The sequence below is a fragment of the Lethenteron reissneri genome, chromosome 14 (genome assembly GCF_015708825.2).
Source record: "Lethenteron reissneri isolate LAM-NWPU_2019-01 chromosome 14, ASM1570882v1, whole genome shotgun sequence".
NCBI classification, from domain to species: Eukaryota; Metazoa; Chordata; class Hyperoartia; order Petromyzontiformes; family Petromyzontidae; genus Lethenteron; species Lethenteron reissneri.
In genome coordinates this window covers 4,076,763-4,103,560 of record NC_083792.1, presented here as the reverse complement: position 1 = coordinate 4,103,560, position 26,798 = coordinate 4,076,763, and the positions used below count along the sequence as shown (strand labels likewise).

The window sequence follows — 26,798 nt, the reverse complement described above, 5'->3', positions numbered from 1 at the left end:
CCACACAACCCACCCACCCACACAACCCACCCTCCCACACAACCCACACAACCCACCCACACACACAACCCACCCACCCACCCACACCACCCACACAACTCACGCACCCACCCACACAACCCACACAACCCACCCACACACACAACCCACCCACCCACCCACACCACCCACACAACTCACGCACCCACCCACACAACCCACACAACCCACCCACACACACAACCCACCCACCCACCCACACCACCCACACAACTCACGCACCCACCCACACAACCCACACAACCCACCCACCCACACCACCCACACCACCCACACAACCCACCCACACAACCCACCCACCCACACAACCCACCCTCCCACACAACCCACACAACCCACCCACACACACAACCCACCCAACCACCCACACAACCCACCCACACAACCCACCCTCCCACACAACCCACACAACCAACCCACACACACAACCCACCCTCCCACACAACCCACACAACCAACCCACACACACAACCCACCCAACCACCCACCCACTCGCTCGCTACGACCCCCTCCCAGCCCTCTCGGCCCGCCCGCCCGGCCGGCCGGCACAGATGACAGGATCGGAAAAAAAGTTTACGGGTAGAGCTTTTCTGGCTCGCTCAACGCACACAGCTGGGCAGGCCAGATTGCCATCCATTATTTAAGCGGGAGGAAGAGTGCTACTGGGCTGCGTGATAGCTCTGCACGAGGCACCCGATATTTTTTTGTCGGTTGTTGTTGCGGGGGGGGGGGGGTGCAAGCGAGAGGGTGCAAGCGGGCGGGTGGATGTGGGGTGACGCACGGGGGGGGAGAATATGGAAGAGTTTGGTTGGTTTTCAGTGAGTGATAGGCTGCTAACACCCCCCCCCCCCCCCACAGTTCTCCACTCACCGGCTCCCTCCTCTCGCCTCCCACCACCGTTCCCTTCCCCCCCCCCCTCTCCTCGACCCCCCCCCCCCCCGCCAATCCTCTGGCTATGAGCAGCAGCAATCTGGTCCTGTGCGCGCTTAACGACCGGCCCGAGTCCAAACTGCCGCTTTCAAAGCTCGCGCAGCCGAAACTGCTGCAAAGATGCGCGCGCATTTATAAGCGCTGGGAGGGAGTTGTTTGTAGGGAAGGGATCGTGCGTGTGTGTGTCTCTGTGTGTCTGTGTGTGTCTGTGTGTCTCTGTGTGTCTGTGTGTGTCTGTGTATGTGTGTCTGTGTGTCTCTGTGCGTGTGTCTGTGTGTCTCTGTGTGTCCCTGTGTGTCTCTGTGTGTCTGTGGGGAGCGGTGGTGTAGCGGTTAGCGCGTTGCGCCACGAACGTGGTGACCCGGGTTCGATTCCCGCTCACGGCCAACACCAGTGACGATTATCTGAACCGATCCTGGGCCTCCCCTAGGTCGACTCAGCCTCAAATGAGTACCTGGTGCGGTGTGTAAACATCGCCACTCGAAAGACAAAGGTGACAGGGTGTGGTGTTGGCCACCCGCCTCCTCGTGTGGCATTTGCTGGCCTTCATAGGTGCTCGCAAACAGCACTTGCCCCAACAGCCTGTTAAGGCTACACGAAGGGTCTTTGTCTTTGTGTGTGGCAGCGTTAGTGTAGCGGTTCGCCAACCTGGTGATCCGCGATCGGTTCCCGCAAATTATCTGAACCACGTTCCTGTGCCTCCTCCCCTAGGTCGACTCAGCCTCAAATGAGTACCTGGTGCGGTGTGTAAAAACATCGCCACTGGGGAGACAAAGGTTGTTTAGGGGCGTGGTGCTGGCCACCCATCGCCTCGTGTGGCCGTGTCGGCCTTCAAAGGCGGTGCTCGCTAACAGCACTTGCCCCAACGGTCTGTCAATGCTATACGGGGGATCTTTGTGCTTGTGTATGCAAGCGCTTGGCAAAGTTGCAAGCACCACTCACTTGGCTGCACTGTGATGATCTCCGTGACCCCCGATTCAGATTTGTCCGTCCGTGTGTGGACGTTGTTGACCCCAGCGTGGGCCACCTCCTTGAGGTCAACGCGACCTCGCAGCAGCAGCTCGTTTTAATATCGGTGAATTACGTCCGAATATATATGTAGATGTTTTGCATCTGACATCTAAATGTCTGAATCGGCAGTGGCGTTTTAGCACAATTTGAAAATGCCATCGCACCGGTGTCATTAGCAAGCACTGCTTTCAGGCGAAAACAACGTAGTCACCTGTTATCTCGCGTGAAAAAAAATCAAACAAAATTCAAGGTCAAGAGGTCATCATGGCCGGTGTGATGGTGATGCCAACAAACCTGACCAATGCTTTATTCTTTACTTCAGCTCTCAATCCGCCATCGCTCATTCTCCCCTGCCGCCTCTCGATTCTGGAACTCCCCCCCCCCCCCCCTCCTGAGTCATCCGTGCTATCTACCCACCGCCCCTGTTATAGACGTCTAGATCGCAGGTCAGGGCATGTGGAGAGGTGGCTGTTGTGAAGACCGCCTGTCAACAAGCCTTTGACACTTCACGTGGCCTCAAAGTGCATCTGGCCTGGCACAGGCGTCGTGGCGACGTCACTCTCACTTAGTGGCGAGTGGCGAGGTGCTGGTGATGGTTGTGAAGACTTGCCGGTGGCCGGTACCGGCGGTGTTAAGATCGGCCTCTGTGGAGGAGGCTCGTCAAGGACGCTGCTGCTCCTGGGCATGTGGAAGGCATTCGACCTCGGCGCGACAACGGCGGGTAGAGGAGCGACGCTCACAACAACGAGCGGAGCGCCGGGCGTCTAAAAGGTGGCGAAGTGACACGGCGGGACCACAGCTGGCGCACGTGCCCGTCGTCTCGATCAGTCGACCCATAGCACCCTGGAGGCTGTCCCCGTGACCTCCTGTCGCCAGAGAGAGCCTTCGACCCTTCACGTGACGGCCTCAAAGTGCACCTCGCCTGGCACAGGCGCTGTTGTGGTGAAGTCGCCGGCCACTGAGTTGGCTACTGTTCTCGTCAAGACGGAATCTGGAGAGCGGTTGAGTTGGTTGATGGGGCTCGGCACACCTGGGATGGGAGGCCGCGAGGGAGCGGGAGGCCAAGGCGAGAGCGCCTTCGTAGCATCGTGTCACACCACTGGCACGGTGAATGCAACGCGGTCGGGTTCCTGCGCTGTCGTGGACATTGTGCTGGCGGTCCGGCGATGGTGGAAATGCAACACGCGCACGCAAAACAAAAACCATCGACGTTCGATCTCCCAAAGTACGCTCGCTCCTACGCCCGAGCCACGCGGCGGCTTTCGAACCCACTTCGCGCAGACCCCCCCCCCCCCAGCTGTTGCCAACACGTGAGCAAAGTGTCAACGCGGTTTGAAGTCTACTAAATAAAAAAAAAACATACATCCGCTAATCAATCCGCTGCTGGATGAAGGTCCCCCCCATTACATGACAATGTCAAGGGGGGTTATTTGACCATGCTTTACCACGCTGGTCAGTAGATAATGAGAATCTGTAATTATCCTGGAGGAATCCGATGAGCCGTAAAGCGATCAGAGCGTGATAACGGAGGGGGCCCCCAAAGAAGCGGTTTTTAGACATCAACTCGCCACCAAAGTTTGCCACGGGCCGGAATCGAACTCGGGTTTTGCCAGTTTCACCACCGCGCCACGCCTTGGGCTCTGAAGCAAGAGGTCAGGAATGCGTCAGCGACGCCCGGCAGATATCCATCGGGCAGAAGGCGCGATGGCTGCGGCGCGCGATCGTGAACGCGGCAAAAAAAAAACCACGAGCAGCAGCGTTCATTCGTTTCGTCGCAGCCAGCGGCTGTGTTGATGTCGGGGACGTGCACCGAAACGTCTGCGGCATCGCAATCTCTGCGGAGGTTTCACCTTAAATATTTTATTCCTCCGCCCCCTGCCACACCCCCCCCCCCCCCCCAGCGATCTGACAAAGTCGCTTCACCAGAAATACGCGTACGAACAAGCGTTCACCCAGAGGCGCTGTCCACTTGATGCTGGCTACAGTCGCTGCTTCTCTCCCTCTCTCGTAGCTCTCTCTCTTGTTTTTAGTCTTTGTTGGATTTTTTTTTCGTGTGTGTGTGAATGCAATACCCGCCCGTGTCAGTTACAGCACAGAGTGAAACTCAACTCCGGCTTGGGAACTTTCACTGGCGGCGACACGACACGGCCCGGCAGGGAGCTGCCCCGGAGCGAGACAGCGCAGAACCGCTCCCGGTGACTCGTGCACTTTACTTAACCCCCCCCCACTCCACACTCCTCCTGTATATTCCCAGCTCGAACTTGCGCGAAATAAGTAAATAGAGAAATGAATAGAGAAATAAATAGACAAATAAATGGACAAATTAATCGACAAATAAAGTCAACGTAGACTGGGGCCCCAATTAAGATGGCAGTTTTCACTCGATGCGTTATCACCCGCTATGCCATTTGAATCAGAATCTGTGGACAGTGGGGAAACAACAACAACAAACGCAGAGGCGATTGTAAAGGTGCGTAATTAGCAATCGCGAGCGAAAGAGAAGAAGAGCACGTGGATCAGAGGCGCATCAGACGTTTGAAGAGAAAGGAGTCGGGAACGGGCGGCTCCGTAGCAGCACGCGGCGCTTTAAGGACCGCTGCTTCGTCACCGTTGTTCAGTCAGAGGACCTCCACCGTCTCTTGTACTGACCGCAGTTTTTATTTTATTACCGAATTCGAGCAAAAAAAATTGCTCTTCTTGTTAATTCGCTTCCCGACCCCCCCCCCCCCCCTCCCCCCCTCTGTGTTGGAGGCGTCGTGATTGATTGCTGATCAAAGTGGGTTCGGAGCGGGGCACAGAGCTCGGTGGGACGACGGGACGATGGTCGAGACTGAAGACGGAGCACAAGCCGAGGGGTCAGAGGTCGTGAGATCAGCTGGTGTGCAGGGGCCGCATAGATCGTAGTCGCAGCATCATCGCGAGAACGACAGGGTTGGTGATGACTCAACCAGCAGTGGCTACATCGTGGATGATGAGATATACACGATTTATCCGATCGTACATTTACATGCTAATTTCATCACTAGCCCCGACCACTTCGCTAATGAACCTTGGGATACACACATCTCAAACCTTTATAACATCCTGCCTCAGCAGCTCTCTCGCAATTTTTTTCACCTGATGACGATTGCTTGTGTTGCGATCGAAGCGTCGTGATATTTTGATTAATTTTTCTATCTACGTGGCTTTACCGAAAGACCCAATGAATATACACACACATATAAAAACTATGTATTTGATGCTGCTGCCACATTGTCAGTTGTGCACAAGTAGAGTACACAACAACAAAAACAGCTAAAACACATTAAAATGAAACCTTTATTGCCAATATCAAAGTAGGAAAAAATAAGAATAAGTTTTACCCTTTCTGGCAATATACAGGTGTTAAGATCTTCAAACACCAAATAGAAACCTTTCGCAAGCAATCATGTCTGCATTAACCACGCGGACTTGTGGTGAATATACAAACAAACCATACTCTGATAACATATGCATTGTCTTTGAACACACTGACGGGCCTACACATTCGTCAATAACACGGGGGCAATTATATTTCCATTTTAAAAAGCAGATATGATTGATAACATTTCGGGTGATGGCCCTCCTTCAGAGGGCACATGTCCAGAAGGGTCAGATCGGTCACAGGGTTCTATGCAGGGGCGTGTGGGCTCCAAACAGAGGCCATGGCAAGATGGCACGTGGTTCACGAACCCGTATTTACAGTAAACGAAGTGGCCGCGTTTGATAAGAATTTGACAGAAATCGCTTTTGCCGTACAACGTAGAGTGGATGACACATCTTATATTGTGCGTGTGTGTGTGCGCGTGTGTGTGTGCGACAAGGCCGTAGCCATGGAGTCAACATTGGGGGGGACCAAATCTTCCAGGGGGTCTGGGGGTCCTCCCCCCAAAAAAAATCTCAATTTGACAATCTCATTTCCTGGCATTTCCTGCCTAAAATATCTAAAAATCACTAACACATGGGATGGACTTTTATAGATATAATAATGTCCAAGAGTGAATTGTATTACATTGCTCTGTTTTAACTTTTTTACCCTTTCTTGTTTCATTGTATGTAATGGCAGAGATTAGGGATTCATAAAGTACAACCATAACCACAATCATATAAACAGAAATCTATGCATTGTTATATGAAGACAAGTCCAGATATTGTGGCCAAGGTTTAGCAAATTGTTGTATTTATTTACATAGCATAGCAGTTATTATTTTAAAAAATTTTCATAGCAATATATTGGGGGGGACATTTTGACCATTTTTGAATATTAGGGGGGATGTGCCCCCCCCCAATATATATTATAATTACGGCCTTGGTGTGTGCGCGTGTGTGTGTGTTTTGTTGTTGTTGTTGCATGCCCACGTGCACGAACGGCCAAGTTGTTTTCATTCGTCGATGTGCATCGTATTGGAAAAAGTAAAAACAAAATCCAACGATCGTACCGGCACATCGCGAGACGCGCGTGTCAACGGCGAGCACATCTACCAGCAGATCACGCGCTTGTACGCTCACCCGTAATCGTCATGAACAGACGCGTTCTGCATCTTGGGCACACGGCGCATATCTTGTGCCCAGATGGAAGTACATTGCATGTCCGTACATGATTTCACAACAAAGGCACCGTAACACAATAACCATGATAATTATAATAATGCACAAGTGCTTTTGTTAATCCACTGCTGGATGTAGGCCCCCCCGCCCGCACACCATGTTTTGCCATTGCGATCGTTTTGACACCAAACTTTCCTCCACCGTTATCACTACAAATTACGCATGTTGGGATTGCACACAGCAGCAATCATCCCCGTCCCCTACTGGCAGACTAATGCCCCAGGTCACTCGAGGCGCCACGGTGGCTCGGAGATGTTAACTACCTCGCCTGGTATACAGGAGGTCGTGGGTTCGATACCGACCCCGACGCTTGTTGTATATACTTAATTTGGAGTTTTCGTGACTGCAGGAATTACTCTTTGGTTTTTTCGGTAAAGTCACGTATCAAGAGTAAGTAATACATTAAATACTACCATAAAACGTTTCGATTGCAACACAAGAACTCATCATCAGGTATAAATGAAATAGAAAGACAAATCTAGTATACTTAGAAATGTAATGTAATACAAGAGAGAGTCGGATAACATAACAGTCAACACCCTACCTGGTTGATTACGTTCTTCCTGAGAATGCTAAATTTGAGAGAGAGAGATAAAACACAGAACCAGAGACATATAGACATACATATAAGTAGAGACAGATATCACAGAGATACATAGAGAGAGAGACGTACATCGGCATGTATATTCAAAGTTTGTTGTCCTTCCCCCACACCTCCGAATATTACGGTTAGCAACGTAAGGTGCGAAAGAAGTCCAGCATACATACTCTGCCAAATGAGGCTCATCCTGGTTCCCTATTCGGTTCTCACCTGAATAAACAAACTCATCGCCAAAACTTGAAACAATGCCGGTGAGCGCAATAAAACGATTCAGCGCATTTATCAATCCCACCGGTGCCCGTCTGGAACGCTCTTTCTTCCGATATTAATAAGCCACTGGAGCTATGCGCTTTTAAATCTAGATTGAAATCTCATTTCTTTGGAACTTATTTTCGTGTTTAGTTTGTTGTCCTTCCCCCCACACCTCCCATTAGCACGGTTGGCTACGTACGGTGCGAAAGAAGTTCAGCATACATGCACACAATGGTCAGTCTTAGGGCTACATCACCAGTAAGTCAGATATCAACCCCATCACGTGACGTTGGACGTCGATGGAAGTCGAACTGAGGTCACTGCGTTGGGAGCAGTTTGCACAAACTATTTCGCAACTGCTCCTCTCCCACACACAAATGTATCCCAATCGAGTAATTTGCAGGTCAATTTTCAGCACTGCGATGTTTAGCCAACGCCGGATACATTACATCATAATGATTAGATACATTACATCATAATGATGATTCGCTTGGTCAGAGAACTTAGCTGGGACTAATGAGACCCTGGGTTCGAATCCAGGTTTCAGCTGACAATTATTAAATTGAGTTTTCAAGTGGAGTGCATTGGTGGTCGCAGTCCAACCACCAATTGGTGAATGCAAATTAAGCGTAGTAAAAATATATTTCAGTTGATTCATTGCGGCTCTAAAATAATAATAAAATGTTTTGAATGATATGCGACTACGAGCAATACTGTTCATCGGGCAAATCGTCCGATGATGCTGGATGTAATTACCAGCGAAACGTCAGTGACGGTACTCAAATGATAAATCTTGTTGATTTACTCACCAACACACCGGTGGGCTGAAGTAGTCAATAATTGGCACGTTTTGTTTACGTGACAAACACTTACCGGCTGTGTCGGGTGGTGGAGGGTTACGACACATTTATACTTACGTGATCTAACCTTTATTATAGACTCCGAGGAATGTTTTTGCAGGGCATAAAAAAACAGAGTGAGCACACCAAGTGTGGATAAAGGAGTGGAACTCAGTGGTAGTTCTGCGACGTCAACTTCCGGGGCCATTTTCTCAGAACACTGTGCTCGCTACACAGTGTTCTGAATAGAAATGTCTCGGTGTCACTACAACGCCGATTGAAATATAATTGGAGGCAGAGAAAAATAAAATAAAAAAATAAAGCATCTAGGCCAGTGGTTCTTGACGCGAGGTGCCAGATGCCCTTTCTGGGGGTGCGATACGTGGCCAGATTTTCTAGAAGGTTCATTAACGAAAACACAAACTTAAGCAAGGGCGCCTAAGTGCAACTACTTTGTTTCATCAAAGCCGATGTATTTATTAACGTTATACATGTTGTAATGTTTGTGTTGCGATCGAAACGTCGTGATTTGTTTTATTTTATTGTATTTCTACCCACGTGACTTTACAGAAAGAACCAAAGAGTATGGATCCCTGCAAGTCACGAAAGCTTCAAATCAAGACGAATCTTCTTGGTTCTTTCGGTAAAGTCACGTAGAAGGGAAATAATAAATTAAAAAAAAGTATTATGTTTTGTTTTTATTATTTTATTATTTCTCTTCTACGTGACTAAAACATAATTTTTTATTATTATTTTATTATTTCCCTTCTACGTGACTTTACCGAAAGAACCAAGAAGATGAATCCCTGCAGTCACGAAAGCTTTATATCGAAAAGACGAATCTTCTGCTTCCAGATATGCCAACACCGAGGAGACGGAGCCATGAGCTCGTGCGCAGACGCTTGGCTGGACCGTTGCGTTGCGGGATCGAGAGAAATGTCGATGGCTTAGAGAGGTCTTCGTCCAGCAGTGGATTGCCCGTGCGTGGTGATGACGATGGTGATGATGATGATGAGAGAGTCATCATCGGATGACCCGTTGTTGGCTCGTCACAACTCATGTTATCGAGCCCGGGGCATCTATCCCTGAACAGGATTTGAACTTACGACCTTTTGAATGCGAGCCAAAAACCTTTGAGTTCTACCGAGCAAATTGCATATAAACTAAACACATTTTTATTTTATTTTACCAGGTAAGGCCCACTGAGCTGTATAGCTGTTTTTCAGAAGCGACCTGGCCACAAATGATGGCTCAACGAAGTGACTTATCGTCATGTTCGAAATGTATAGCCGCCTAATACTCTAAACGCGTGTTCTTTATTCTAAAAGTGAAGGAAAAATCGGAGGACCCGGAGAAAAATCCACGCGACCACGGGGAGAGAAAGAAAGAGAGAGAGACGCAAACTCCAAATATACAGCAAGCGTTGTCAGGGTCGGGATCGAACCCACAACCTCCTGCATACCAGGCGAGGGAGATAACATCTCGCCACCGCGGCGTGCTGGTCCAGAAGTCAAAATAAAAAAAAATCCGTACATTTATTCATACTGAAGGAATCCGATGAGCGATGAAGCTCTTTTTCACAGATGTCCAGTGGAAGTCGGTGGATACGAAGGCCGACATCGGGAGGATATCTTTCACTGCAAGCTCTGCCCACCAGAGGGAAGAGCACACGGACCACGGGGCTCCATCACGCACGAGGGACGACGGATTGAGCGAAGAGAGATTTGGCGAGCGGATTCGCTCTCGATGCCCTCGTCAGGCCGTCTTGTGACTTCGTCCGTCGGTGCTCTGCATCCAATTTTTATTGCTTATACAAGGTCATGTTTCGGTGCATACGCAGCTTATAATACACTGCGGTTTTAAGCTAAAGCGGACATTTGAAAGACAGCTTTCCCAATGTATTTATGAATCGTCGGCTCCGTTTGCTGAGCAGCAGTTGAACTTTTTTTTAGTTTTTCAAAAGCGCTCGTTTGGTCCTAACTTTGCCCGCACCAACGTAACGCCCAACCCGAACTCTAGGGTACGAATAACTTGATCGTCGTCAGCCGCGATCAACAGCCACCATCAATCCACTGCTGGATGAAGGCCTCCCTAATTCAGGAGCCACTTCTCGCGGTCCTGCAACGTAACGACCTGCCCGGCACCTGCAGAACCAGCTGACTACCATCAGTGATTTATTATTTTATTTCTATTATTTTTTATTTTTTATTTTATTTTTTACCTACGTGACTTTACCGAATCAACCTACGAGTATGACTACCATCGCTTCATTTCTGCGGTGGATGTGAGTGGGTTCCCCTTCCCTTGGAGGATGAGGATACCGCCAGTCCGTGGGACGCATTGTTCACTGGTGGGAACGAATATCCGCCTCCCTGCCGCCCCCGCCCCAGAGGTTAAACCAAAATTCTGTCAACCCAAGAGTCTCTAAGTGAAGGCATTTGCATGCACTCAGATACGGACGATCCCGCCAAACCCGTAGTGCAACGCTCATGGCACGTTCCCAACCACATCGATGGCTCTCTTCTATTCCTCTGCCGTACGATGCGAATCGAGACTGTGTGGTGGGTTGGTGGGTGGTGGGTGAGTGCGTGGTAGGTGGGTGGGTGAGTAGGTCGGTGTCTAGGTTTGTGGGTAGGGTGGCCGTTTGGCTGGATGCGGGGTGGAGGTTGGTAACCTAAGTATGTTGGGGGCCGTCCATAAATGACGTCACGCGATTTTGGACGATTTTTGCCCCCCCCCCCCCTCATCACACGGCGTCACAAAAAGTCAGATCCCCCCCCCTCAAATATGACGTCACAAAGCTCTGCCCCCCCCCCCCCCAAAATAAAACATGCTTCAAATCGCTTTAAACTATTGTCATTGTAGTGCGTATTTAATGTGGCGCTGCACTCTGATGTTGTCGGAGAAAACATTTATTAAAAAGTCTATTTCATTAAGTAGAACGTGTTGTCTATATTTATTTAAAGTTGCGCATTTTGATGTGACGTCACATTTCTCACCCACCACCTCTCGTCACACATCGTCACAAATGTCTGACCCCCCCCCCCCCCTAGGTGCGTGACGTCATTTATGGACGGCCCCTTGGTGGGTAAGGTATGTATGTAGGTGAGTGTATGGGTTGTAATGTACATGGGTGAGTGGATGGTTGAGGGGTGTATGTAGGTGAGTAGGTTGGTGGGTGGGTGATAGGTGGGTAATTAGTTTCGTATCTAGGTATGTGGACTGGTAGGCAGGAGTGTGGCTGGTAATAGGTAGGCAGACGGGTGTGTTGGTAGGTAGGTGGGACGAAGGGTGGGTACGTGATGGGTGATGCTTGGTTGTTTGGAACAAAAATGTTGTTAGCTCTGTGCATTACGTAGTGCGACAAACACCGACTCGTCACTTCGTTCACCTGCAGTGTTCACAACAGAGTCACACTGACCGGCAACTACATTCATCGCCATCAAAATAAAAAGCACGGACCTCAGTCGGGACAGTTAAGTGGTTCACACATTCGCTGCCAACATTAGTCTGCAGAAGAACACTTTTTTTTGGGGGCCGAACAGAGAAAGCCAAAAAACGCCTTGTGACATCATCGCGAAAGCGTCCCCATTGTATGCTGATGTCAATGCCCAAATCCCTAAAAGTTGTCAATTACCCAGCGGTGAATGACAAAATAATTACGGGGGCTCATCCTTCTCAACTTGCCGAGATGAGCCACCAATAATGCGGCCTCCTTTTGGACCAAACAGCTGATTGAGTTAATGACATCGTGGACATTAGCCTCGCAATAAATAATCGCTTTGAAACAATATTCATAAAGCCTACCACCGCATCGCCCTGCATTTTGTGCCCAATCATCGTCAGATAGCCAGAAGTCAAGCATGTTTAATTCTGGTTAGCACGTCCATCGGGAGATTGCGCGGTGGTGACATGTTAAATACCTCGCCTGGCATGCAGGAGGAACGAGGGTTCAATGCCTGACCCTGACGCATGCTCTATATTTGGAGTTTGCACGTTTTCCCGTGGTCGCGTGGATTTTCTCCGGATCCTCCGTCGTTCCGCCATCCATGCATTTAGTATCAACGTCACGCGTTTAGATTATTTGACTGTAACACATTTCCACGTCATAAGCCGCTTCGTTGAGCTATCATTAGACGATAACCAGGTCGCTTCTAAAAAAGAGCGTTTCAGCGTAGTGGGTCTTACCTGGTAAAAAATAAATAATAATAAATTCCAGGCATTGGGGGCTTTGGGGACTACCAGCTTAGTGCGGTGGTTGAAACAAGTTCAGCATGCATACATGCGTACAGCCATGGATTCTTAAATATTATTCGTGCGGAGCTTTTGAGTGCTACGCTTTGATATCGCGGTGGGCTTTCTCCGCAGAACGGAACAAATGGCAGCACCATCCTGATAAATAAATAAAGGGTCTTGGGGGCATTGTGAATTGTAGTTTTCTTCCCGAGATAGAGGGGAACAAAAGCAATTCTCATTACAATTTATTATGTCTCTTTTAAAGATCCCAACTCAAAACCCACTGTAGCAGCAACAACAGCAGCAGCAGCAGGAAGAACAGCTGTAGTAGTAGCAGCAGCAATAAGAACAGCAGCAGCAGCAGGAGGAAGAACGGCATTATTAGTAGTAGCAGCAGCAGCAGCAGGAAGAACAGCAGTAGTATTAGCAGCAGCAGGAAGAACAGCAGCAGCAGGAGGAAGAACGGCATTATTAGTAGCAGCAGCAGCAGGAATAACAGCAGTAGTATTAGCAGCAGCAGGAAGAACAGCAGTAGTATTAGCAGCAGCAGGAAAAACAGCAGTAGTATTAGCAGCAGCAGGAAGAACAGCAGTAGTATTAGCAGCAGCAGGAAGAACAGCAGTAGTATTAGCAGCAGCAGGAAGAACAGCAGTAGCAGCAGCAGAGGAAGAACGGCATTAGTAGTCGCAGCAACAGCAGTTGCAAGAACAGCAGTAACAGCAGCAGCAGCAGCAGGAAGAACAGCAGTAGTATTAGCAGCAGCAGGAAGAAAAGCAGTAGCAGCAGCAGGAGGAAGAAGGGCATTAGTAGTCGCAGCAGCAGCAGCAGTAGTAGCAGCAGCAGGAGGAAGAACGACATTAGTAGGAGCAGCAACAGCAGTTGCAAGAACAGCAGTAACAGCAGCAGCAGCAGTTGGAAGAACAGCAGCAGCAGGAGAATAAAGACTCGGGAGTGAAACTGCAGAGGTGCGCTTTGTGACAAAGGCCAAGGCTGTAACGTGAACCCGGTGCGGAGAGGGAGGGGGGCCCCGTTCTCTGCACGCTAACATGATGGGGGGGGGGGCCTCCCAGCGTCACCAGACGCCCGGGCCGTCCGCCAGCTGTCGATAAACAATAACACTCTGTATTCCTCGCCGGCTCCTCGCCACTACCCCCCCCCCCTTCGCCCCCCGTGTCGCAAAGCGGGGCCGATGTGGGGGCGGGAGATGGTGTGGGTGGGTGGGTGGAGGTAGTTGGGCTGGGCTGGTTGGTTGGGTGGTGGTGGTGGGGCGGTAAGGGTGGCGGGTGGAGGAGTTGGGTATTGGTGAAGGCAGAAGGAGTTTTCGTCCCTGGACGGGACCGTGTGGGGGAGTGGGTGGAACAATAGCCCATATGCCGCTGAACAAAAGACGCAGGCAGCCCTCCAATTCCATTGCCCTCCCTCCCTCCCTAACCTCTCCCTTCATTGCCTCTCTCTCTCTCCTCTCTACCTCCCCTCCACCCCCCTTGTGAACTCCCTCCCTCCCTGTCCCCAGCCCCAGCCGAACCACCACTCACACAATCCCCCCGTTGCAGGCTGGCCGATCCCCCCGGTGCTCTCGGAATATGCATTCCTCTTCAGCGCGCAACAACGCACGCGTTCACACGCGCGACCGCGTGGCCACAGACACAGACACAAAGATTCCCCCGTGTCGCCTTAACGGACTGCTGGGACAAGCGCTGTTAGCGAGCACCTTGCACGGCACACGAGGGGGATGGGCGGGGTGGCCAGCACAACGCCCAGCCACCTTTGTGTTTTTTTTCTCCAGCGGCAATGATTACATAACGCAAAAGCGGCTCTTTTGAGGCCGAGACAACCTGTCGGGAAGGCCCCGGGGTGGTGCGGACAATCGTCAGCGGTGTTGGCCGTGCGCGGGAATCGATCTTGGGTCGCCGGGGTTCGTAGCGCTAACCGCTGCGCCACCGCTCCCCGCAATCATGTGGCCACGAATCAGCACACAAGCACACACACGAATAGGCTTACCCGTCACGGGCACACGCACGCTGGCTTAGTTGCACAGATGTGCTCAATAAGTGCCGACAATTACCGGGACAGTGACGGGCTATTCATTAAAACGCACAACTCCCATACCGCAATCATACAGAACACGTGGATAATGAGCATGACGTGCGTTGAACTTCATTTGCACCGTACGTCACCAATCGTGCAAATCGGCGTCGACACGGCATTGCTGTATCAACCCATTGGTCAATATCGCTTCCCTAGGCCGCTTCGCTTGCATTGCATCGCGGCTGTGAGAAGCGATGATCTCTCGTCGCTCTCTCTCTTCGACTGCGGTGTTGTTGTGGGCACCGGGCTCGACTGATCGCCCCCAGCCACTAGAGGCCGCTGCATTCAGCACAATGGCAACGCGCAGACGTGGTGGACTTCTCCACAAGTCTGGCTGTCGCCTGATGAAGCTAGCTGCAATTACCGGCGAACGTCGTACTCTGATTGTAAATGTTGCGGCTTGGCTCTCCAACACACCGGTATGCTGTACTAGTGACCAATTGGCATGTTCTGTTTCAGTGACAATCCTTACTAGTTGGCTGTGACGGGTGGTGGCGGGTTTTGACGACACATTTAACCCAAAACACCTCTATTATGGACGTGGTTCTCAGTTCAATTTGTGATTCCCAATTCGACACATTTCAATTGAACCTGGGGTTGAATCGTAACGAAAGTGATCAAACCAATACGAACACCGTCATCGTTCGACAATCGGTGACGGAGTCGTCACCACGGCGCCTGTGCCAGGCCAGGTGCACTTTTAGGGCATCACGTGAAGTTTCCGAAGGCTCGCTGACCGGAGGTCTCGGGACGGACCCAGGTGCCACGGGGTGGCTGACTGAGATGACTGTCAGAGTCACCAGCTGGTGCGTGTCTAAACAAACAAAGGCACACACGCACCTCTGCAGATGGGCAGCGGAAGAGTAGCGGTCTACGGACCTAGCGACCCGAGTTCGATTCCCGTTCACAGCCAGCATCGCTGATGAGCACCGCTGGTGCTGTCCCGGTCTACTGAGCCTCAGGCGAGTGCCTGGTGCCGTGTGCGAACTGTCAGCACTGGCGAGACAAAAGCGAGGTGCTGGCCACCCACCCCTTGCTGGTGTCCCTACCGGCCTCAAACAGGTGCTCTGTCACAGCCCCTTGGAGCCAACAGTGTGCTGCAAGTCTAAATGGGGTGAACCTTCGTCTTTGTCTAAGGCAGCCGGGCGTGGCACCACCGCCACCACCAACACCGCCACCACCACCGCCACCACCACCACCACCATCGCCACCACCGCCACCACCATCGCCACCACCAAAACCACCGCCACCACCAAAACCACCGCCACCACCAACACCGCCACCACCACCGCCACCACACCACCACCACCACCATCGCCACCACCGCCACCACCATCGCCACCACCGCCACCACAATCGCCACCACCAAAACCACCACCACCACCGCCGCCACCACCACCACCACCGCCACCACTACCACCACCGCCACTACGGCCACCGCCACCACTGCCACCACCACCACCGCCACCGCCGCCACCGCCGCCGCCACCGCCGCCACCACCGCCACCACCACCACTGCCACCACCGCCGCCCCACTATGTGGGCCGCCGTTCCGACCCTTCACAGGTTGCTCGCTGCGACGGCACTTGCCCCCCCCACCACCCACCCAGTCGCTCTGCGCGCCGCACGCGGGGGAACTTTGCCTTTCTTGCTGCGTGCGTCAAAGCAGCAAAACACAACGATGCTTTTGTGCGGCTCAATCAAACAGCCCCCCCTCCAGCCCCCCCCCTCCGCACGTCGCCCCCGTCCGTCCGTGCGCCGTCTCCATTAGACACGAGACGTATAAATTAATAAATAACGTTAAAGCCCAAAGTCCCACCCCCCATCCCCCCCCATCATCTCCACACCCCCCCCCCCCATCATCTCCCCCCCCCCACCCATCATCTCAACCCCCCCCCCCGCCACCCCCCACCTCCCAAAGAGAAAAAAAAATGTCCAAAAGCCTGGCAGCGCTGGCCTGGGGCCTGTGATGTTGCCGGCGTCTCTAAAATATTCAGGGGGCGCACGTGGGAGAGACAGCGCGGTTCTACTTTGTGTGGAGGTCGCCAGCAGCAGTGGCAGCATCAGCGTGGCGCGGTGGCAACCGCCGTGAAGAGCAAATCTCAGCGGCACCGGCAGTGATTTTTTTATTTTATTTTCGGGCCAGGTTTTGGTGGTGTGCATTTGATGTGGTTGGGAGGGGGGTCACTATCCCAGAGTGGGGGGGGGGGCAGCCTTCCTGGGCACCTTCACAATGCCATTGGCGCAGAAATCGTGGCAGATAATGTTGGGCAGGATTTCACCTCTTGGATTATTTAACTCCAAAACACACACAGCGACGGACGAAAAAGAATGATCTATGACTTAGCACCCCCCCCCTCCCCCCATATATTGCAAGCGCAAGCGGCGACGTTCGCGAGCGACTGTTGAGGCCGGCACGGCGCACGCGAGGGGGCGGTGTGGCCAGACCACCTCCCCGTCTTTGTCTCCCCCACCAGCAATGCACCAAGGCACTCGTCTCCGGCTGAGTTGATCTCAGGGGAGGCGATGGACCAGTTCTGACAACCACCGCTGATGTTGTCCGGGAATCAACAAACAAACAACAAAATAACTCAGGCGACTGGAGTTGCGGCACAGTGCGCTAAAGGCCCACACGCGTGCGCTGCTGCGCATACTGCACCGATGATCCATTTCAGGCTGAGTCAACCTAAGTAGAAGCCAGTGCACGTTGAGATAGCGCTCGCCGGCTGGCGTTGTGACATTGAAGTGAAGGGAATCTCACCCAAGGCAGAGGATGGGTCTCACAGAGGATGGGTCTCACAGAGGATGGGTCTCACAGAGGATGGGTCTCACAGAAGATGGGTCTCACAGAAGATGGGTCTCACAGAAGATGTCTCTCACAGAGGATGGGTCTCACAGAGGATGGGTCTCACAGAAGATGGGTCTCACAGGGGATGGGTCTCACAGAGGATGGGTCTCACAGAGGATGGGTCTCACAGGGGATGGGTCTCACAGAGGATGGGTCTCACAGAAGATGGGTCTCACAGAAGATGGGTCTCACAGGGGATGGGTCTCACAGAGGATGGGTCTCACAGAAGATGGGTCTCACAGGGGATGGGTCTCACAGGGGATGGGTCTCACAGAGGATGGGTCTCACAGGGGATGGGTCTCACAGAGGATGGGTCTCACAGAGGATGGGTCTCACAGAGGATGGGTCTCACAGGGGATGGGTCTCACAGGGGATGGGTCTCACAGGGGATGGGTCTCACAGAGGATGGGTCTCACAGGGGATGGGTCTCACAGGGGATGGGTCTCACAGAGGATGAGTCTCACAGAGGATGGGTCTCACAGAAGATGGGTCTCACAGAAGATGGGTCTCACAGAGGATGGGTCTCACAGGGGATGGGTCTCACAGAGGATGGGTCTCACAGAGGATGGGTCTCACAGGGGATGGGTCTCACAGGGGATGGGTCTCACAGAGGATGGGTCTCACAGAAGATGGGTCTCACAGGGGATGGGTCTCACAGAGGATGGGTCTCACAGGGGATGGGTCTCACAGGGGATGGGTCTCACAGAAGATGGGTCTCACAGAGGATGGGTCTCACAGGGAATGGGTCTCACAGAAGATGGGTCTCACAGAGGATGGGTCTCACAGAGGATGGGTCTCACAGGGGATGGATCTCACAGAGGATGGGTCTCACAGAGGATGGGTCTCACAGGGGATGGGTCTCACAGAGGATGGGTCTCACAGGGGATGGGTCTCACAGAGGATGGGTCTCACAGAAGATGGGTCTCACAGGGGATGGGTCTCACAGAGGATGGGTCTCACAAAGGATGGGTCTCACAGAGGATGGGTCTCACAGGGGATGGGTCTCACAGAGGATGGGTCTCACAGAAGATGGGTCTCACAGGGGATGGGTCTCACAGAGGATGGGTCTCACAGAGGATGGGTCTCACAGAGGATGGGTCTCACAGAGGATGGGTCTCACAGGGGATGGGTCTCACAGGGGATGGGTCTCACAGAGGATGGGTCTCACAGGGGATGGGTCTCACAGAGGATGGGTCTCACAGAGGATGGGTCTCACAGAGGATGGGTCTCACAGGGGATGGGTCTCACAGAGGATGGGTCTCACAAGGGATGGGTCTCACAGGGGATGGGTCTCACAGAGGATGAGTCTCACAGAGGATGGGTCTCACAGAAGATGGGTCTCACAGAGGATGGGTCTCACAGAGGATGGGTCTCACAGGGGATGGGTCTCACAGAGGATGGGTCTCACAGAGGAAGGGTCTCACAGGGGATGGGTCTCACAGGGGATGGGTCTCACAGGGGATGGGTCTCACAGAGGATGGGTCTCACAGAAGATCGGTCTCACAGGGGATGGGTCTCACAAAGGATGGGTCTCACAGAGGATGGGTCTCACAGAGGATGGGTCTCACAGGGGATGGGTCTCACAGAGGATGGGTCTCACAGAAAATGGGTCTCACAGGGGATGGGTCTCACACAGGATGGGTCTCATAGAGGATGGGTCTCACAGGGGATGGGTCTCACAGAGGATGGGTCTCACAGGGGATGGGTCTCACAGAGTATGGGTCTCACAGAAGATGGGTCTCACAGAGGATGGGTCTCACAGAGGATGGGTCTCACAGAGGATGGGTCTCACAGAGGATGGGTCTCACAGAGGATGGGTCTCACAGAAGATGGGTCTCACAGAAGATGGGTCTCACAGAGGATGGGTCTCACAGAGGATGGGTCTCACAGAAGATGGGTCTCACAGAGGATGGGTCTCACAGGGGATGGGTCTCACAGAGGATGGGTCTCATAGGGGATGGGTCTCACAGAGGATGGGTCTCACAGAAGATGGGTTTCACAGAGGATGGGTCTCAGAGAGGATGGGTCTCACAGAGGATGGGTCTCACAGAGGATGGGTCTCACAGAAGATGGGTCTCACAGAAGATGGGTCTCACAGAGGATGGGTCTCACAGAGGATGGGTCTCACAGAGGATGGGTCTCACAGAGGATGGGTCTCACAGGGGATGGGTCTCACAGAAGATGGGTCTCACAGAGGATGGGTCTCACAGAGGATGGGTCTCACAGAGGATGGGTCTCACAGAGGATGGGTCTCACAGAAGATGGGTCTTACAGAGGATGGGTCTCACAGAGGATGGGTCTCACAGAAGATGGGTCTCACAGAGGATGGGTCTCACAGGGGATGGGTCTCACAGAGGATGGGTCTCACAGAAGATGTCTCTCACAGAGAATGGGTCTCACAGAGGATGGGTCTCACAGAAGATGTCTCTCACAGAGGATGGGTCTCACAGAAGATGGGTCTCACAGAGGATGGGTCTCACAGAGGATGGGTCTCACAGAAGATGGGTCTCACAGGGGATGGGTCTCACAGAGGATGGGTCTCACAGAAGATGTCTCTCACAGAGAATGGGTCTCACAGAGGATGGGTCTCACAGAAGATGTCTCTCACAGAGGATGGGTCTCACAGAAGATGGGTCTCACAGAGGATGGGTCTCACAGAGGATGGGTCTCACAGAAGATGGGTCTCACAGAGGATGGGTCTCACAGAAGATGGGTCTCACAGAGGATGGGTCTCACAGAAGATGTCTCTCACAGAGGATGGGTCTCACAGAAGATGGGTCTCACAGAGGATGGGTCTCACAGAGGATGGGTCTCACAGAGGATGGGTCTCACAGAGGATGGGTCTCACAGAGGATGAGTCTCACAGGGGATGGGTCTCACAGAAGATGTCTCTCACAGAGGATGGGTCTCACAGAAGATGGGTCTCACAGAGGATGGGTCTCACAGAAGATGGGTCTCACAGAGGATGGGTCTCACAGAGGATGGGTCTCACAGAGGATGGGTCTCACAGAGGATGGGTCTCACAGAGGATGAGTCTCACAGAGGATGGGTCTCACAGAAGATGGGTCTCACAGAGGATGGGTTTCACAGAGGATGGGTCTCACAGAAGATGGGTCTCACAGAGGATGGGTCTCACAGAGGATGGGTCTCACAGAGGATGAGTCTCACAGGGGATGGGTCTCACAGAAGATGTCTCTCACAGAGGATGGGTCTCACAGAAGATGGGTCTCACAGAGGATGGGTCTCACAGAAGATGGGTCTCACAGAGGATGGGTCTCACAGAGGATGGGTCTCACAGAGGATGGGTCTCACAGAGGATGGGTCTCACAGAGGATGAGTCTCACAGAGGATGGGTCTCACAGAAGATGGGTCTCACAGAGGATGGGTCTCACAGAGGATGGGTCTCACAGAAGATGGGTCTCACAGAGGATCGATCTCACAGGGGATGGGTCTCACAGAGGATGGGTCTCACAGAGGATGGGTCTCACAGAGGATGGGTCTCACAGAGGATGGGTCTCACAGAAGATGTCTCTCACAGAGGATGGGTCTCACAGAGGATGGGTCTCACAGAGGATGGGTCTCACAGAGGATGGGTCTCACAGAGGATGGGTCTCACAGAGGATGGGTCTCACAGAGGATGGGTCTCACAGAATATGTCTCTCACAGAGGATGGGTCTCACAGAGGATGGGTCTCACAGAAGATGTCTCTCACAGAGGATGGGTCTCACAGAAGATGGGTCTCACAGAAGATGGGTCTCACAGAGGGTGGGTCTCACAGAAGATGGGTCTCACAAGAGGATGGGTCTCACAGAGGATGGGTCTCACAGAGGATGGGTCTCAGCGACGTGTGCGGTCAACAGCGGGGGGGGGGGGGGGCGTTGACAGACAGGCGACAGAGCGACCGCGGTCGTGCCGATCCATGCCGTGGAGACCATGGAGTCAAATCTCCTTCAGCGGAGAAGGAACAGCCAAACTACACGAACTCTCTCTCTCCTAAAGCCCTCTCGTCGGGGCTAGCAGACCTCGATATTGGCATTTAGCTCCTGAACATGCTACCATAAGATTAAAATCTAATCTCCAAACAAAGATCCCCCGTGTAGCCTTAACAGACTGTGGGGGCAAGTGCTGTTAGCGAGCACCTATAAAGGCCGGGACGGCACACGAAGGGGTGCGTGGCCAGCACCACGCCCCTAAACAGCCTTTGTCTCCCTAGCGGCGATGTTTATACATCGCACCAGGTACTCATTTGAGGCTGAGTCGCCCTAGGGGAGGCCCAGGACCGGTTCAGATAATCGTCACTGAGTGTTCGCCGTGAGCGGGAATCGAACCCGGGTCGCCAGGTTGGTAACGCAGCGTAGCGCTAACCGCTACACTACCGCTCCTCATCTCTCTCCACACACACACAGACAAAGATCCCCATATGGCCCATAAAAGGCTAATGGGACAAGTGCTTTTTTAGCGAGAACCTATTACGGTCGGCATTGTGCACGCGATGGTTGGTGTGAAAATGTCGAGCTCAAAGTGTTCGGTCGTGAAGTTGGTTATTCCCGTACATTCCAGGACAAACTGTTTTGTTTTCTCAGTGGTTTTGCGGTTCTGACAACCGATTTCATTGTTGGGCTATTTAAATGTCGCATCGTTTGCATGTGCGTTCGTCCATTGTTGATCCTTTGCGACCTCGCGTCTCGCGTGCTCGGCAGCCCGTCTCGTGACGACATGGCGTGTCACTGAAATTCCCTCTTTGATCTCGAGCGGCTCCATCGTGTGTCCAGGTCTGCAATGCGCTGCCATCATTTGTTGACCCAAGCCACGCTTGCGAAAGGAGTATTTGGCTGTGCTGAATTTCCACGCGATGGCAAGCCACTCCGTTGAGCTGTCATTTGTGGCCAAGTCGCTTCTGAAAAAGAGCTGTATAGCTCAGTAGGCCTCACCTGGCAAAATAAAACATAAGTAATATTAAAAAAACACTTTTTTTAAAAACACGATTTTATGAAATGTACCATACTGGTAATGGTAGAACTCCACGACTAGAGGAAGTGGCCCCGAAGCTTGCCATAAAGTAAGGGATCGTGGTCATTTACAGCCAACGCCAGTTGACCGTGGATAATTAGACCCAAGCCGAAACGTAACATATTAAAAATATTGTTTAAAATTTTATTTTTTATAATAGAATATAGTATTGTCATCAGTATGACATAAGTATACCAAGTTTGCAGTCGATACCACATTGGGAAGTGGGTTAAAATTGAGTTACAAGATTTGAGGATACAACAACGACAACGACAACAACAACAGAGTGGGTTAAATGAAAGCGTGTAAAATAGTTTGGTTTGGCTCTTTCTGAACTCAGATTTTTTTGTGTGTTACCAAGTAAGGCCCCACTGAGCTATGTATGAGCTCTTTTTGCAGAAGCGACCTGGCTACCACAAATGAAGGCTGAACGAGGTGGCTTATTATCAAATGTGTGGAGATTTATGGCAGCCAAACATCGTAAACGCGTGTTGTTGATTCTAAATGTGGAGGGGAAAAACCGGAGTACCCGGACAAAAATCCACGTGACCACCACGGGAAGAGAGAGAGAGAGACGCAAATCCCAAATCTACAGGCAGGCGTCAGGGTCGGGATCGAACCCACGACCTCCTCCATACCAGGCGAGGTAGTTAACATCTCGCCACCGCGGCACCCTCAGTGCGTTCTCACCTGGTGAAATTGAAGTCAGTTTTCATTACTGTTGCCATGAATGGAGCGGTGGGCCAACGGTTAGGCACAGTACTGTGCTTGCATTGAACCCAGCGACCCGAGGGTTCATTGCCGGTCACAGGGAACACTTAGCGGGGGGCTGATCCCGAACCTCTCCTGAGTGGCGCGCCCCATAACCAACGCGCCCTGTGACCAACGTGGTGAAGTATGGTCAAATAACCCCCGTGACCGATGCGGCATGGGGAGGCCTTCATCCGGCAACGGATTAACAACGGGCTGTAGATTAAATAAAATGACTGTATTATTATTTCTTCGATGGCGCATTGAGGTTCTAGTTGTAAGGATTTGGTTTTACCTGTACCCAGAGGTCTATCATACACACGTGAACAGCTGTGCACGACGTGGTACGGTGGCGAGATGTTAACTCCCTCACCTGGATGGTGTGGGTTCGATCCCGACCCTGACGCCTGCTGTATGCTTGGAGCTTGCGTCAGAGGTCGCAACCGGGTACCCGATACCCGTACCCTACCCGATACCCGGCTACCTGTACCCGGCCGGGTACGGGTACGGGTAGGCCGTGAGTTACTGGTGAGTCACCGTTTGTCACTCATTTCCCAACGTCTTGTCTCTTCTCACAATTCAAGTTCCTAGAATCAACCCACCCACGCCTGCAACATGGCTTCATCCCAGAGGTCGCAATCGGGTACCCGTACCCAACCCGTACCCGGCCGGGTACGGGTAGGGTACGGGTACGGCCGGGTACGGGTACCCGTTTGCGACCCTGGTGCGGCCTGGTACGGGTACGGGTAAGGAATCAAAACCCGTTTGCGACCTCTGGTTTGCGTGTCTCTCTCCCCTTGGTGGTCGCCTGGATTTTCCTCTAGGTCCTCCGGTTTTCCCCTCCAGATTTAGAATCAGCGTGCGTGTCGAGCGGCTGTAAATTTCCACTTGATTTAAAGCCACTTGGTTCAGCTATCATTTGTGGTGACCAGGTCTCTGTAGCTCAGTGGGGCTTTAACTGTTAAAATAAAAAAAATAGATTAAGTTTATGTTCAACGTGACAATGCAGCGGTAATCGTAATAAGAGGCCTTAGACTCTCAAATGTCATTAAATAAAAGGGGGGGGCGCAGGGGGGGGGGGGTTAAAAATAAAAGATCGCATTCCTAACACAACTACTTGTAAAAATTCTTTAAGCCAATGATTAAACAGCAAAGCAAACTCCCACACATAAGGCTGAGAACAAGCATGCATCGCAGTGTGCATTGGCAACATTCCCACACATGTTAAAAATCCTTTGCACTCTCATGGAATTTAGATTTCGGTTATTTTGTTTATATGTGTGTGTATGTATGGGGAGCGGTACAAAGCTGAGTTCAATTCCCGCTCGTGATCACCGACACCAGCAATGATTATTTGAGACGGGTCTGGGCCTACCCTATGTTTACACAGCCATCAAACGAGTTCCTGGTGCGGTGTGTGAACATCGCCACTCGGGAGACAAAGGCGGCCTGTTGTGGTGCTGGCCACCCACACCCTCGTGTGTCGTTCCCGCCTTCATGAGTGTTCGCTAACAGCACTTGCCCCAACAGACTATACGGGGTACATTTATCTTTGTTATGTATACAGGATGGCACAAACGCCAGGACACACTGGGTTATTTAATTTATTTCATCACTGGCATGAACAATTGTTATTGTTTGTTCTTGAAGTTAATATCTTATCAATCATCATTATTTATATCTATCGTTCTTCTTCCAGTGGGGTCACCTCAAATCCGTCGACCAAGAACGCTGAATGAATTGAGACAAAATATATTGATGCATGTTTGTAAAGGTTACACCTGTAATCTTTCTTTAAAAGTCTTGAATTAATTTCAAACGAGAATGCATGCATCATGCGTTAATATCAAATGGGGGTCAGTTTGAACATTTGTTAAAATAAATATAATCACCCTTTGTGTTCTGACTTTTGGGGCCACCCTGTATGTCAATAAAAACACAACGTGCATATGGATTATATAGTTAGCATCATGATGGATGCATGAAACACCACACTTTCAGCTCGTGAGTTCTATTCTGACATTTGTTCCAACCCAGAACCAAGTCGTCCGGTCTTGTCAGATCTCAGCAAGCTAAGCAGTGATGAGACCGCTTTAGTACTCGAGTGGGAGACGTAACTCTAAAACATTTCACAAACTATTTTTTTTATTTACCAAGTCAGGCTCGCTGAGCGACGTAGCTCATTTTTATCAGAAGCGACATGGCCACAAACGAGAGCCCAATCGAAGTGCCTTATCACGTGGACATTTACAGCTGCCAAACACTCTAAACGCACGCTCGTTCTAAATGTGGGAAGGAAGGGGGAACACCGGAGGACCCGGAGAAAAATCCACGCGACCGTGGGGAAAGCGACATGAAAACTCCAAATACACAGCAGGCGTCAGATTCGGGATCGATGTCTTTGTGCGCCACTGCCAACGTGGTGATTTAATTTGTTTTTTTATTATTGGAAATTATTTTCGGTTGTACTATACCATCAACACACATATATAATTGTTGGACAGTAGACACTTGTGTTTAAGGATGCCCGCTCAAAACCAACTCTAATACTTTCTGTAAATGATGCGCGAACCGTAAACCAAACAAACTCAATCGTCGATACTAATAGTAGCGCACTGAAAGCCACACTTGCTTTGGTCAACACCAACGGCGTTGTGGGTGTTTTAGGCTTTCGGAGAAGTTTGGGAAAGTTGAACACGTGATCTAACCCCCAAAAAAAGAAAACCTCTCTGATGGAAGAATGGGAGAACCCGCAGGAAACCCCACGCAGAACAAACTCCACGTGGACTGACGCTCGACATCCAACACCAGCTCGTTGACACCGCGAAGGACACCGGCTGCTTGCTCCCTGGTTGTTCTCTGGGCAGCGTCAACAGCGCCCGACTTTGTAGCTGCGCGCGTACAGCCAGGGAGACCGCGCACTGACAACGCTGGGCGGCCGACGGCCTCGCAGGCATGCCCCGACACGTAACGATGCCGCGGGTCTCCTTACGCACACACACACACGACGATGACGACGACGACGAGGGAGGGAGGGATGGATGGAGGGGGGGAGACGAGAGAGAGCAACCTCTTTCTCCGCCGCAGTTTTCGCGTACGAGCTCCACGGGTGCCCCCCATACCCTCCCCTCCCCGCCACCTCCACCCCGACTGCACCAGCCCCACCGTCGTGCCCCCACTCTGCCAAGTTGCGTCGCGTTGCACCAACAACGGCAACCAAGGGACCCCCCCCCCCGACCCCCCCCACCAGCTCTTCCGCTCCATGTTCAAGCGCGGGACAAAAGCACGCCACGGCAACAGCCGTGCCGCGGACAAAATGCAGCGGAAACAAGCGGCGACAATTGACTTGCGCAGGACACAGGCCAGAGCTCTTTGAGAGAGACGAGAGAGAGAGAGAGAAAAAGGGCTTTTTGTTGTTGTTAAACGATCAGCCGTGACCACAGCAGGGGGTCTACACAGGTGAGTCGCATGCCAACGTCGCCACTGCCAGGAGCCGGCCCACGACCGCTGACCGTTGTGACTCAGCCAGGTAGAATGTGAAGCGTCTCGCGCAGTTACAACATCAATG

At 51.9% G+C, this 26,798-nt stretch overlaps 1 long non-coding RNA gene across 1 annotated transcript; it reads left to right on the top strand.

The window, feature by feature from the left end:
- The first annotated feature begins 610 nt into the window (after positions 1–610).
- LOC133342317 (uncharacterized) lies at positions 611–9,763 on the top strand. The gene is made up of 4 exons (XR_009755120.1): positions 611–857; positions 4,066–4,175; positions 4,758–4,911; positions 9,627–9,763. It is a non-coding gene; the product is annotated as an uncharacterized LOC133342317 (long non-coding RNA).
- Positions 9,764–26,798: the final 17,035 nt, after the last annotated feature.